The sequence below is a fragment of the Schistocerca americana genome, chromosome 5 (assembly GCF_021461395.2).
Source record: "Schistocerca americana isolate TAMUIC-IGC-003095 chromosome 5, iqSchAmer2.1, whole genome shotgun sequence".
NCBI lineage: Eukaryota > Metazoa > Arthropoda > Insecta > Orthoptera > Acrididae > Schistocerca > Schistocerca americana.
In genome coordinates this window covers 707635993-707651994 of record NC_060123.1, presented here as the reverse complement: position 1 = coordinate 707651994, position 16002 = coordinate 707635993, and positions in this window count along the sequence as shown.

Here is a 16002-nt window from a genome sequence, read left to right as displayed (position 1 = left end):
CAGGTGTGCACTATGACTAAAGATTGCATACATGAGATAGAAGAGGACTTGTTGGCTGAAACAGAATAGAAGCCTGATTGTATTGAAAAGGTGCAGTCGATAATACCTGTTGGTGTGGCAGGGGTCTGTGAAACTGCTTTGGTGGATACTGGAAGTTCTGTGTCTGTGGTGGTGGCAGAGCGCTTTTATGATCATATTAAGAACAGGGCAACAGTCGAATTTCCAGTCACAGGGATGAGAATTAAAAATGCTACAGGAACTTTCAGTAAAACAGTGAGATAGGAGATAGTTTTAAATGTAAACATTGGAGGTGAAGTATTTAGTCACTCATTTTTGGTGGTCTCAAATTTAAGCATGAAGCTGGTGTTGAGGATTGATTTCCTGAGTAAATATGAAGCATATGTAGACTGTAAGGGCCAGATGGTGGAACTGAATACTGTTGAGGGAAGGAAAAGGGTTAAATCCAAAAATTCTCTTTGATGAAGAATTGTTGGCTAATTTTCATGTAGCACAGTGCTTAATGGATGAGATGGAAGTCGAGAAAAATATAAGGAGTAAAGTAAATGGTACAGGGGGATTTCTGAAGGCGAGGAGGCAGAATTACATCAATTATAGAGTAAAAACAAGGATGTGTTTTCTGAAAAACCAGGGAAGGTGACTGATTTTGAGTATTCACTCAGGGTGAATCCACATGAACCCATTAAGGCCAGGTTTTACCCTATATCACTGGCAGAGAGGGAAGCAGTTGGAGGAGAACAACAACATATGTGTGTTAGAATGGGCAATCGTGGATCAGTGCAGAACTGATTATTGCAACCCAATAGTAGTTGTCAAGAAGGACAAATCATTGTGCTTGTTTCTAGATGCTAGCAGGTTGTAAGGGAAACTGACCACCCTGAGAACATGGATGAATTTATTTTAGGGCTAAAAAAATGTAAAACTATTAACAACTATGGGTTTGATGGCTGGGTTTTTGCAGGTGGCTTTAGCAGTGGACAGCAGAAAGTATACTGCCTTCCTGTTTGAAAGCAGGGCCTATCAGTACAAAGTAGTCCCTTTTGGACTATGCATATCAATACCTGTATTCGTGAGAACTCTGTCATGTGCTGGGAAGTGATCTCATGAGAAGACTGATAATTTATGTACGCGGTATCCTGATTTCTACGTCAACTTGGGAGAGCACTATAGTGTGTTGCAAGATGTGTTTACAGCTTTGAGAAATAGGGGTATTACTCTGAAATTGAAAAAGTGTGAGTTCCTGAAGGCAAAAGTAAAATTATTAGGACATGTATTGTCATCAGAGGGTTCTGTACCCAATGAAGAAAAGATAAAGGCTATAGTGGAGTGTGCCAAACCAAGAAATCACAAGCAATTGAAATCATACCATGGAATGGTGGCGTTCTACCTTAAGTTCGTAGATGATTTAAGCCTTAATTAACTGAACCTATCACGTTTGTTAAAGAAAAATGCACCATGTGTGTGGACAGCTGACTGTGATATTGACTTTAATGAAATCAAGGATAGTAGTCTACTCTATTACGCAGATATGTCACTCCCATTTTACCTTGCCTCTGACAGCTCAGACTGTGAGATAGGTGTTGCTCTGTTTCAGAAGTTGGTTGACAGAAAGATGGAACACTGTAGTATATCGTTTGCAAGTAGGATGCTGACTAAGCATGAGTGGGCCTATGGTATATGTGAAAAGGAATTGTTGGCAGTGGTGTGGGGTCTCATGAAGTTCCGGAAATACTTGGAAGGGCATGAGACCATTGTAATGACGGACAGTAAAGCCCTTAGTTATTTGCAGGATTGTAAGCTATTGAATAAGAGGCTCACTAGGAGGGCAATGCTCTTACAAAGTTTTCAGTACCAGATAGAGTATGATAGGGGCACTGAAAATGTGGCCGCGGGATGCTCTCTCACGATTGCCAGTGGGAAGTGAGGGGAACAGTGAGGAGGAGGAAGAGAGTACAGAATTTATGACGTATATGAGGGGTGTGGAAGGAGAAAAACGGATTAGGAGCACATGCAAGGACAAGAGGCGAATACAGAATGTGGATCGAATTCTGAAGCTAGTTAAGACCAGACTGGGTATAAAGGGAAAGATATTACAAGATATTTAATGGGGTGTTGTTCCACGGAAAGAACGAAAGCAAAGGGGAGTGGCGAATGTGCTGGCCTGAGCAACATGTCCAGTCACTGATTAATTATGTGCATCTGAATCATGGGTACTATGGGGCACATAAATGTATAGGGACACTACAAGACTATGTGATGTTCAATAACATGGACCGTAGATTGAGAAAGCAACTAGGAGCTTGTGACAGGTGCCAGCGAGCAAAACACAGCACCATTACCAGTCAAGGGGATATGCAAAACATCTTGCCCAAAAGCGCTAAAGAGCTCGTAGCAATTGATGTGTTCGACACGTTACCAACTTGTAGGGTTGGACAAAAGTACATTCTGCTTGTAACTGATGTATTCTCCGAACACATAAAGATGTATGGGATGAAAAAGGCCACTAGTGGAACAATGATTAAAAAACTGGAGTCCTTCTACAATGAAATTGGTAAGCCAAAAGAAGTGCTCTCTGACAATGGGCCCCAATTCACCTCCAAGGCATAGGACAACTTCATGGAGCAGAGAGATGTAAAGCACATAAGGAGCTCAGTTTATCACTCGGCAGGAAATCCAGCTGGGTGGTTCGTGCATGAGCTTGGACGATTGTCAGCACATACTGTAGCCACAGACATACCATCAGGGCAGAATATGTGGCCAAGTTTTACGACATCATGAACAGTGTGAAAAGCAGTGCCACTGGGTCCACACCTTATGAAGTAATGTGGAATGAAAAGGCAGCCAACCTGATACCTGAGCCAGCGAGCTTGCTGCCAGGCACATCTATTTCTGAACAAGAGACAGATACTAATTACTGAACAACTGGCAAAAGGGGCCTTACAGAGAAAGGCATGATTTAAGACACAAGCCTACAAAGTACAAGGTGGGTGACCTAGTATTAGTAAAGACAGTCAAAGAATTTAGATGGTGAGATGAAAGAGCTTTTTGAATTTTACCATGGCCCATTTGTTGTGGTAAAGCTGCCCTCACCCAAATGTTTACACGTTGGAGTATCCTAAGGCACATGAGCCATTGGGACTCAGGAATGTAACTGAGTTGCGACTGTACAAACAGCCACTGCAATGGGGTTGAATCCCTTTTTTTATAGTAGGAATAGGTGTTTAATAAATGGTGCTTATATATTAAGGATAATTTATCATGTGATGTTAGCTAAGTTTTTTTTCTTTGCAGGGGACTCCTAGCTGTATACTATTTATATATGTGTTTAGTTTTAAGGATTTTTGTGGATTGCCTACTGGTTTTCCTATTTGTCTTGGTAAAAGTATAGTGGTATTTGAAGTTGTGGAACAGCTGGTTGACACAGCTAATTCTCTCATAATGACTAGAGATACAGGCTAAAACAGTTGTAGTTCCTCCACAGCACTTGTATGTACATGATAGGAGGTGAATGTGAGAGAGGGATGTTGAGTGACATTTTTCTTATTGTTTATAATGATACGAATATTAACTCAATTTTGCATTAGTGGTGATTGTGATTTGATCACACACCAATTTTTTTTTTTTTTCGTGGGGGTGGAAATAGTTAAGCATGGGATTGACCGATGAGAATATGGAATTGAATGGTACTCATATATGTTCTTGTATTCATTGAAGAAATGTTTACATTTGGGGGGTATATACATTTCTTTTTTAATTTTTGTTTGTATGTTTAGGATTACTTAGTTTCAGGGGAATATAGGCTGATTTGTTGATTTTGTTGTCATGGGGTATTTCATAAATTTGTTTTTATTCAGTTTTCAGTGCTTTAATTTTCATTAGTCATTGAGCAGCAGTTAGATTATTGCTTGTGTTAAAACTAGAGACGGGGTTGTTGCTGGAACCTACCATGGAACCAATCATATAATAATTTTTTTAGTACTGTTCTGGTCGCATATTTTCTTAGTTTCACTTTTGTTAGAGAAACCTTGTCTCAACGTTGTACAGTTGCAACGATTTGGGCCATTTCTGTTCTTGAATGGAACAAATTATTGCGATCAAAGAAAAAGTCCGTAGCCAGCATGTATCTCTTGGTAACACTGCCATCTGTATGTTTATGTCATGTTTCACCCTGATATTTGGCTTTAACTGTGTCAAGTCTGGATAGTAGAGGGGGTGAATTTACATCCGACCAGTTCCTGGTACCCAGACACCATTACTGATAGGAAATTGATTTGGTGAATTTTGTTTGTTCCTGGTAGAATCGGGTTAGCTGACTGGCAACAGAAGTTGAGAAGGCGCCAGAGGTCTGAGCTGCAGCACTGATGCAAGTCAGAGGCACACCACTGAAGACAACAAATGGTGTAGTGCTTACTATATGTGCTGTGTAATTTCTATTAAGAAATATAGTGCATCGAAATAAATCGAAGGAAAATAAGAAGGACAATATTTAGAGGACTTTAAGAAAAATTGCCTTTGATTCGTTTGTTTGGTTACTCACAACCTTTGGCCAGTCGTATCAGCATTACGGAAATCCTGATGAATAAATATATTCAGTGTAAGTTTTGTTAAGTTAGGGTAGGAAGTGCTGCCGCATAAGGTAATATAAGAACGTGTTCATTTCGATTTTTCTGCTATCGTATGTAGAGTTTATTTTTATGTATTATTTCGTTTCTGCAGGGGCAGATTGGGTCTGGTGTTACATGGAACACCACGCACTGTGTTTATGGAGTAGAAAGTGGGGGTAATTGTGACCATTCAAGTTGTGGGGGGAGATTAGAGCGACCGTTTCCCGACGCAGAGCAGGTGCCTGGCGGTTGCTACGGGGCCGTGACGAACGGCTAGCGTCTACGCGGCCTTGGAAAAACCCGAGAGCTTGGCAGGGGCGCGTATGGCCGTGTCTGTGCGCCTGGAGAAATTTATATACCAGAGAAAAGTTGATAAAGGAAAACTAAGAGCGACACGGAGGTGCGAGTTGGCATTCATGGACAAAAAAATATGTCAATCTAAATTATGCAGACGAGCCTCAAAAATACATAATAATTTAAAAGTTATTGTTGTTTTAAAAACTGTAAATTTATGGAAGTTCAAAAGTTACTGCCTTGGCAATGCTTTGGCCGATTAATTGAGCAACGTGTCTACGGATGCGGCTAGTAGAGCTGCATCGAGAAATCATAGCTGATTCAGCATAGTGTGTACGATTTTTGAATGAGATGTCGGAATATGGGATTCGACAGAGAAACTGTGTTTTTGGTAATAAATAAATTCAAAGAGACGAAACTAGTGGTAGCATTCTAAAGTTTAAAGAGGCAGATGAGTAATTATGTAATTTTATTTATTTATGTTTAGTATCAAAAATCTGGGAAAAGCAAAACCACAGCACAAGAACATTATTTGTTAAAAACGGTGGAAGATACAAAAAATTGGACTTTAAATTATTGCCCAATATATCATATATGTCTTTGTGTTTAGTATTAGAATATTGGTAATTTTTGTCAAACATTGTTTTGAGTTATGCAGTCGTTTCGAGGGTGGTTAGGGCGGCCATCTTTGAGGACGGTCGGTTCTGAGCGATGCTGAAAGCGGAACGTGCCGCGCATCTGGCGGGAGTAATGGGTTGGTAGCCACGTTCGAAAGCGATCAAGTGGAGCGCAATATAGTGGTTTAGGACAGCAGACAAGAGTGTATTTTGTGAATTGTGAACAGCCAGTCGAGTGCCATGATCGCCACATCTGAATTTTATAGTGAGGTGTTGAAGCATCAGTTGTTAAAGGCCGCCCTTACGTAAAAGCCCCTCAGACTGCATTTTAAGTGTTTCCTCAATATACTGAAGTCTATTCGCGGAAAAATAGAAATAAACTACCTGTTCAAATTCTAAATCAACGCGTGTTCATCAATATTTTAAATTTCACCACAATATCTGCCTGCATTTTTTTGAATATTTTATTTCAGCTTTAAAAATTGAGTTTACAAGTGTGAGCTTGCAATAGCGCGTGGGGGCTCGAGCCAAACTATTCAAACTTCAATCTGTAGTGCCTAGTACAGTCGTATACCTACACTCAAGATCTCATAGCAGTTGTTACATTTTCATTAGCTTAAACATCATTGATTTATTTATTAAGGTAATCGATATCTGGAGTTGTAACATTGTTGCAAGAAAGTACTTATGTCCTGAAACTTCCTGGCAGACTAAAACTGTGTGCCGGACCGAGACTCGAACTCAGGACCTTTGCCTTTTGCGGGCAAGTGCTCTATCAACTGAGCTACCCAAGCACGACGCACGCCCCGAAATTACTTCTGCCAGTACCTCGTCTCCTACCTTCCAAACTTTACAGACCTGTTGACTTCTCCTAATATCTCTATCGGAAAAAACTACTTTCATTGCCAAATATTTATTATGTAGATTATTAGCTTCGTGGCACAACAACTGTGCTCTCCCTACGTACTACCTCGCAGCTGCCTAGCCACAGCGCCGCACACTGCAGTCCACCTGCAACGCCACATGGTGTCCACTGGCTCCTTCAGCCAGCGTGGGAACTGAAATCCCGACTGCGTGCGTTCTGCAGTACCGCTGAATGTTACATGATATCTGCAGGCGGGCTAAAAAATTATAAAATCAGAAATTGAAGAAATAAAATGATTCTTGACGCAGGGAGTCCCTTAGAATGTTGCATCTGAATCCATACCTACACATACTTGCTTCTGGCTCCTGGCAGCATTACAGTGTGCCCGATACTACCAAAAAGTCAAAGATGTAGTAGATACATCTGACTCTAGTGAATCGACTTTTATTGATAAAAGTCAAGGCGGCCGTTAAGAATAACAAGGTTGTTTTGTACTTGGTATTTTCAAGGGCTCACTTCCAACATCTGTGTGTTGCAGTTCAATGCCTGAAGTACCGACCTCTACCACTGAAAGATGCCGTAGGCGTGGTCTGCAGCAAATACCTGATTCAGTGGGTAGAGCACGCGTAACTAAATTACATACTACTCTTTTGAGGAATAGCGGATATGAAGATATCTCCGATTCTGCGTAGAACCTCCTCATTCCTTATGTTGTGTCTAGATAAGACAGCCTAGACACAGTGAGAGGAAGCCGAAAGGCACGCGCTTAAACTCACGCAGGCTGGCGTGTGGTCTGAAACAGGATACGTAATGAATGCTATAAAGAAAAGTACGTAGCTTCTGGAATACTTAACTTTAATCCACATTTGTAGAACATCGCTCTTGATGGTACATTACTAGAATCTCAATATCACTTGAATACGGCGCCTTGATAGGTCGTAGCAAATGTAGCTGAAGGCTATGCTAACTATCGTCTCGGCAAATGAGAGAGTCTTCGTCAGTGTAGCATCGCTAGCAAAGTCGGCTGTACAACTGGGCGAGTGCCAGTACTTCTCTCTAGACCTGCCGTGTGGTGGCGCTCGGTCTGCAATCACTGACAGTGGCGACACGCGGGTCCCACGTTTACTAATGAACCGCGGCCGATTTAAAGGCTACCACCTAGCAACTGTGGTGTCTGGCGGTGACACCACATTCCTCCCCCGCAAATCGGCGAACGGTTGTGTTATAAGGCTTCCGCCCGCTGTGGAGAGGACCCCATGTTGGCGTATGCGACGAGGTGGAGAGCCTAACAGGCGAGGCTGTGCCACCCGCACCCGGCCATTCGGTCCGAGGGGAGCTAGGAAACGCCTGAAAACCTAGTCCAGGGTGCACGCCAACATGCGGTGTATGCGCCTGTAGAGAGACAGGAGGGGCCGAAGAATGGTTCAAATGGCTCCGAGCACTATGGGACTTAACATCTATGGTCATCAGTCCCCTAGAACTTAGAACTACTTAAACCTAACTAACCTAAGGACATCACACAACACCCAGTCATCACGAGGCAGAGAAAATCCCTGACCCCGCCGGGAATCGAACCCGGGAACCCGGGCGTGGGAAGCGAGAACGCTACCGCACGACCACGAGCTGCGGACAGGGGCCGAAGATTCGACCTCCATCGCGTCAGGGTACCCGACGGGCGAAGACGACATCTGGTCCGGAGCGGGCAAGAGGTCCACGTCGGAGGATAGCTGGTCACGGGAAGCGATCGGCGGCGCGTGACCCAGGGAGGCGCCCGGCGGCTGCAGCGAAGCGTCCACTGCGGGCGGCGCCGGCGGGAGGACCGGCGGCGGCGGCGGCGGCGGCGCGTCGCCATGGGGCAAAATGGAAGGCAGCGTCGGTAACACCTGGGGATGAGGCGAGCCAGTAGATGGGTCCCCAGGGCGCTGACCGGACGGCACCGTCGCTGAAAGCAGACGGGGGAGCGGCAGAACCCGTGCGACGACAGAGGCGCAGCTGATTGAGATGCCGACGCACCTCACCAGAGGCCCCCAAAACCAGATACATAGCGCGGCCGAGGCAGCGAAGAATGCGCCCTCCGAGCCAACGCCGGGAACCTCGATAGTTGCGATAGTGTACAACGTCGCCTGGAGCAAAAGCAGGTGGCTGCCGCTGCACAGGAACCTGATGCGGCGGATCCAGCAAAGACATCAAGGTTCGATGAGGACGACCGTGGAGCAACTCAGCCAGCGAGCGACCATCTCGGGGCTGAGAGCGATACGAGGACAAAAAGAGCAATAACGCGTCCTCTCGAGAATGCGACTCTTTCAACTTCAACATCTGTGACTTGAAAGTCCGGACCAATCGTTCAGCGGCACCGTTTGACTGAGGCGAAAACGGCGCGGATGTCAGATGTTGAATACCATTGGCCTTGCAGAATGACTGAAATTCTGCCGACATGAATTGTGGGCCATTGTCGGAAACAATAGTCTGTGGAAGGCCTTCAATGCAAAAGATAGCCGATAACGCTTGGATGGTGGCAGATGACGTCATGGAAGACATCCTGACAACAAAAGGAAAATTACTGAAAGAATCGACCACAACCAACCATCGAGCATTGCAAAATGGACCAGCAAAATCGATGTGTAAGCGTTGCCAAGGGGAAGTGGCTTTTGGCCATGCAATGAATTTCCGCGGTGGTGCGGATTGTTGTTCGGCACACGCCATGCAAGAAGAGCACATTTTCGTAATCGCAGCATCGATTCCGAACCAAGTACAGTGCTGACGAGCAAGTTGTTTCGTTCGCACTATACCCCAATGTCCTTGGTGGAGAAGCCGTAAGACAGAGGACTGTAACGAACGTGGGACCACGACCCTGGACTGATCATTATCAGAACGCAACAGCAAAACACCACGTCGAACAAAAAGTCTCTCCTTGTGAGCAAAAAATCGGCGAACCAACGGATCCTCGATCCGTGACTTTGATAAGGGCCATTGCGTAGCAACAAAACGCAAAACGGTAGCAAGGACAGGGTCAGCAGCAGTGGCTGAAGCTACACGACGAAAATCAATCGGAAACTATTCGACCACGTCATCGGTTTCATCATCAATGAACATGCAAGCAAGTTCGGAAGAATCGAATGCTCTATCCTCAGCAACAGGCAAACGGGACAACGCATCTGCGTTTCCGTGCTTAGCAGTGGACCGATACAAGATATCGTAGCGGTACTGCGAGAGGAAAATAGACCAGCGAATGAATTTCTGCGCTGTACGTGGAGGTACAGGCTTGTTCGGATGAAAACGCGATGTCAAAGGTTTGTGGTCTGTGATGATGGTAAAGCGACGACCATACAAGAATTCATGAAACTTAGTAACACCAAATACGAGAGCCAAAGCTTCTTTCTCGATCTGTGAATAATTTCTGTGTGCAGACGAGAGCAATTTCGACGCAAAGGCAATAGGGCGATCAAGTGAGCCATCTTTGTGCGCAAGCACAGCACCGATCCCGAAATCCGATGCATCTACCACCAACAAAAGGGGTTTCTGGGGATCGAATGGCGTAAGGCAAGTATTTGAAAGCAACGCCGATTTCAACTGACGAAAGGCGCGTCCACATTCCGTCGTCCAGACGAACGGAGCACCTGTACGGCGTAAGCGATGCAGCGGAGCTGAAATGGAAGAGGCATGCGGAACATATTTATAATAATAGTTAATTTTTCCCAGCACACTTTGTAGCTGCTTCAAATTCTGCGGCGAAGGAAAGTCTTGTATGGCACGGAGGTGCTCTGGACTAGGATGTATGCCTTGGGCATTGATTACATGTCCCAGATATGGTAAATCACGAGCAAAAATCACACATTTGTCCTTCCGCAAACGAAGACCATTTTGACGCAAGACCTGAAACAGTGTTCGGAGATTGGCTAAATGTTCTTCTTCCGTCTTTCCGGAGATCACAATATCGTCCAGATAGTTTGCTGCAGTAGGGACCGAGGCACAAACAGTTTGCAGATATTGCTGAAACAATGCAGGGGCAGATGCACATCCGAATGGCAGTCTTTTGAACCGGTACAAACCAAGACGCGTGTTAACCACCAAGACGCGCTGGGATTCGTCGTCCACTGGTATTTGCAAGTACCCATCTGCTAGGTCCAACTTCGAAAAATATTTACCCGGGCACAGTTTGTCAAAAGATCTTCCGGGCGGGGTAAAGGAAAAGTTGCAATCACTAGTTGTGGATTCACTGTTGTCTCAATTTCCCGAAGGTTTTGGCAAAATTACTAAGGGTAATGCCCAAAGAGAAGCCTGCACACGTTCAATCACACCTTGCGATTCCAAATCGTGTAATGTTCTTGCGACTTCATCACGCAATGAGTGGGGAAAATTGCGCACATGGAAAAATTTCGGTTGCACATTTACTTTTAGTTCCAAATGTGCTTCATAGTTCTTAGCGCAACCAAGGCCCGGTGCAAAAATGTCTGCAAACTCTTCACATAGACAAGAAACACTGGCTGAAGGCACAGTCTGGTTCACTGATAGGACCTGATTGACTATAGACAAGTTAAACAACTGAAATAAATCTAAACCAAACAAGTTCACAGCAGAAGAAGAATGAAGGACGTAAAAAGACACAAGTTTTGTTTGTCCCTTGTATGTTGCAAGAAGGCTGCACTGTCCTAACACTGGGATATGCTGTCCTGAATAACTAGTTAGCTTAACATTTGCGGCACGCAAGGGAGGTGTGCCCAGTTGTTTGTACGTTTCTTTATTGATCAATGAAACTGCAGCTCCGGTATCGAGCTGGAATGGGATCACGTTGCCATGAATGTCCAAATCTACAAAAAGTTTATTGTCCTGCTGACGACAAGAGCGACTGTCTCGTGCAATTTGAACAGACACTGGTACAGAATCACTTGCTAATTGACGTGATTTCCGGCGACGTCGACGCACACTTTTTGTGGGACGAACACAGTCACTGTTAGAGAGAGTAGCACTAGGCGGAGTGGAATTAACTACATGAATGTCCATGGGCGAAGGTTCACGAGCCTGAGTATTCTTGGTTCGATTCCGGCGCGAAGCAAAGGGCCTGGAATCGTTGTGAGTGTCCAACCTGAGCTTTTTCTGGCAAACTCTCTGAACATGTCCTTTTTTATTACAGAAAAAGCAAATAGCTTGGCGTGACGGGCAATTCTCACGCGAATGTCTTGTAGTACACTGCGGGCATGATTTTATTGCATTTGCTGGCTGCCGCGGGACATGTGGTTGAGATCGTGGCGCCAGCTGCGCGGACGGGCGGGAGGGCTGTTTACAGTTCCGTGCAGCTCGCCCGGCGGGCCGGTTAATGTGACACACGGCTGGCGAAGTTTCAAATGATTCCTGAGCAAAGTCAAGCGTGTCTTGCCTATCCAATATGTCTATCACTTGTTGAAGGGAGGGATTGACTAGTTTCAAAATTTGCTCCCGTATACGAACATCAGAAATGTTCTGTGCAATTGCATCACGCACCATAGCATCTGAATAAGGGAGTCCACATTCACACTCAAAAGCACAATCCCTAGTAAGGCCTTGCAAAGTTGCAACCCACTCCCGATTAGTTTGACCGGCCGTACGTTTTGTAAGAAAGAAAGTATACCTCTGTGCAACGACATTGACTGATTCCTTGAAATATGCATCCAATGCAGACAAAATTTCGTCGTAGGACAGAGTTGCTACGTCGCGTCGGGGAAACAATTTCACTATCACACAGTACGTCTGGACGCCGACACATGACAATAAGTGAGGCTGCCGCTCATTACCTTGAATTCTGTAGGCGGCGAGATGGAATCCAAATTGGCGTGACCACTCCGTCCAGCTTTCCATTGCCGCATCAAATTGACAAAAAGGTGGTGCAACTGCTTGTTGTGGCTGCGGTAGCGGTGGGGCGGCGGCGGCCGCATCATTTTGCATTGCACGTTGACCCTGGACGAGCTGTCCAAATGCATCCAATAACGCCCGCGTCTGCTGATTCTGCAAGCGATAAAATTAGGACAGTACATCTGGAGATTGTGGCGAAGCCATGACACAAGTAAATTAGGGCAATACGAACGCTAAATCCTCTTTTGAGACTCGTCGCCAAAAATGTTGTGTCAAGACAAGACAGCCTAGACACAATGAGAGGAAGCCGGAAGGCACGCGCTTAAACTCACGCAGGCTGGCGTGAGGTCTGAAACAGGATACGTAATGAATGCTATAAAGAAAAGTACGTAGCTTCTGGAATACTTAACTTTAATCCATAATTGTAGAACATCGCTCTTGATGATACACGCTTCATATAATACATATCAATTGAATACGGCGCCTTGCTAGGTCGTAGCAATTGATTTAGCTGAAGGCTATGCTAGCTATCTTCTCGGCAAATGAGAGAGTCTTCGTCAGTGTAGCATCGCTAGCAAAGTCGGCTGTACAACTGGGCGAGTGCCAGTACTTCTCACTAGACCTGCCGTGTGGTGGCGCTCGGTCTGCTATCACTGACAGTGGCGACACGCGGGTCCGACGTATACTAATGGACCGCGGTGACACAACACCTTACGTTATCAGTCCACCTAATTTTCAACATTCGTCTATAGCACCACATCTCAAATGCTACGATTCTCTTCTGTTCCGGTTTCCCCACAGTCCATGTTTCACTACCATACAATGCTGTGCTCCAGACGTACATCCTCAGAAATTTCTTCCTCAAATTAAGGCCGGTATTTGATATTGGTAGACTTCTCTTGGCCAGAAATGCCTTTTTTGCCATAGCGAGTCTGCTTTTGATGTCCTCCTTCCTCCATTCGTCATTGGTTATTTTACTGCCTAGGTAGCAGAATTCCTTAACTTCATTGACTTCGTGACCATCAATCCTGATGTTAAGTTTCTCGCTGTTCTCATTTCTACTACTTCTCATTACCGTCGTCTTTCTCCGATTTACTCTCAAACCATACTGTGTACTCATTAGACTGTTCATGCCGTTCAGCAGATCATTTAATTCGTCTTCACTTTCACTCAAGATAGCAATGTCATCAGCGAATCGTATCATTGATATCCTTTCACCTTGTATTTTAATTCCACTCCTGAACCTTTCTTTTATTTCCATCAATGCTTCCTCGATGTACAGATTGAAGAGTAGAGGCGAAAGGCTACAGCCTGGTCTTACACCCTTCTTAATACGAGCACTTCGTTCTTGATCGTCCTCTCTTATTATTCCCTCTTGGTTGTTGTACATATTGTATATGACCCGTCTCTCCCTTTAGCTTACCCCTACTTTTTTCAGAATCTCGAACAGCTTGCACCATTTTATATTGTCGAACGCTTTTTCCAGGTCGACAAATCCTATGAAAGTGTCTTGATTTTTCTTTAGCCTTGCTTCCATTATTAGCTGTAACGTCAGAATTGCCTCTCTCGTCCCTTTACTTTTCCTAAAGCCAAACTGATCGTCACCTAGCGCATTCTCACTTTTCTTTTCCTTTCTTCTGTATATTATTCTTGTAAGCAGCTTCGATGCATGAGCTGTTAAGCTGATTGTTCGATAATTCTCGCACTTGTCAGCTCTTGCCGTCTTCGGAATTGTGTGTATGATGCTTTTCCGAAAGTCAGATGGTATATCGCCAGACTCATATATTCTACACACCAACGTGAATTGTCGTTTTGTTGCCACTTCCCCCAATGATTTTAGAAATTCTGATGGAATGTTATCTATCCCTTCTGCCTTATTTGACCGTAAGTCCTCCAAAGCTCTTTTAAATTCCGATTCTAATACTGGATCCCCTATCTCTTCTGAATCGACTCCTGTTTCTTCTTCTATCACATCAGACAAATCTTCACCCTCATAGAGGCTTTCAATGTATTCTTTCCACCTATCTGCTCTCTCCTCTGCATTTAACAGTGGAATTCCCGTTGCACTCTTAATGTTACCACCGTTGCTTTTAATGTCACCAAAGGTTGTTTTGACATTCCTGTATGCTGAGTCTGTCCTTCCGATAATCATATCTTTTTCGATGTCTTCACATTTTTCCTGCAGCCATTTCATCTTAGCTTCCCTGCACTTCCTATTTAGTTCATTCCTCAGCGACTTGTATTTCTGTATTCCTGATTTTCCCGGAACATGTTTGTACTTCCTCCTTTCATCAATCATCTGAAGTATTTCTTCTGTTACCCATGGTTTCTTCGCAGCTACCTTCTTTGTACCTATGTTTTCCTTCCCAACTTCTGTGATGGCCCTTTTTAGAGATGTCCATTCCTCTTCAACTGTACTGGCTACTGCGCTATTCCTTATTGCTATATCTAAAGCGTTAGAGAACTTCAAACGTATCTCGTCGTTCCTTAGTACTTCCGTATTCCACTTCTTTGCGTATTGATTCTTCCTGACTAATGTCTTGAACTTCAGCCTACTCTTCATCACTACTATATTGTGATCTGAGTCTATATCTGCTCCTGGGTACGCCTTACAATCCAGTATCTGATTTCGGAATCTCTGTCTGACCATGATGTAATCTAATTGAAATCTTCCCGTATCTCCCGGCCTTTTCCAAGTATACCTCCTCCTCTTGTGATTCTTGAACAGGGTATTCGCTATTACTAGCTGAAACTTGTTACAGAACTCAATTAGTCTTTCTCCTCTTTCATTCCTTGTCCCTAACCCATATTCTCCTGTAACCTTTTCTTCTACTCCTTCCCCTACAACTGCATTCCAGTCGCCCATGACTATTAGATTTTCGTCCCCCTTTACATACTGCATTACCCTTTCAATATCCTCATACACTTTCTCTATCTGTTCATCTTCAGCTTGCGACGTCGGCATGTATACCTGAACTATCGTTGTCGGTGTTGGTCTGCTGTCGATTCTGATTAGAACAACCCTGTCACTGAACTGTTCACAGTAACACACCCTTGCCCTACCTTCCTATTCATAACGAATCCTACAACTGTCCATTATAATTATCCGGGCTGTTATGCCGTGGTCGGTTGATGAATTCTGTGGTGATTCCCAACGTTTCGTCTCCGACTGCGGGAGACATCTTCAAGGGGGTCCGTAGCTTGATGGAAGGTCCAACACACACACTGGCTCGCTACTGACTGCCGCTAAATTCCGTGTCCGCGCGCCCCCGCGCCGCTGCGTGACGTCACGTGTTTTGAAAGCGTCAGTGCAATTGGCCGCTGTCCGTCGCCGTCGATCGCCGTTGCCATCACCCAGTAGTGGACGGGTGGTACACATCTTCTTTAACACCGGCATCCATATACCGTTTAGTTTGACGCCCTCCTCCTTTCGGTTGAAATTATTTGGGTGTTTAGCGATTTCGATTGCCTCCCTGTAGAGCCTTTCGTAGTATCCGCTCGTGGCCGCTAGTACTTGCGTCTCCTCGAAATGAATATTGTGGTTCCCTGGCTGGAAAGCATGCTCCGCAACAGCTGATCGTTCCGTTTCTCCTCTTCTACAATTTCCCTTGTGCTCTCTCTTCCAAACGTTTAGAAACAGTTCTTTTGGTGGTACCCACATAAACATCACCACACCTGCATGGGATCCTATACACTCCAGATTTTTCCAATGGTTTGCGAGCGTCCTTGGCAGGCCTAAGGTATTCCTGTATCTTCCTGGTGGGCTTGTAAATTACGG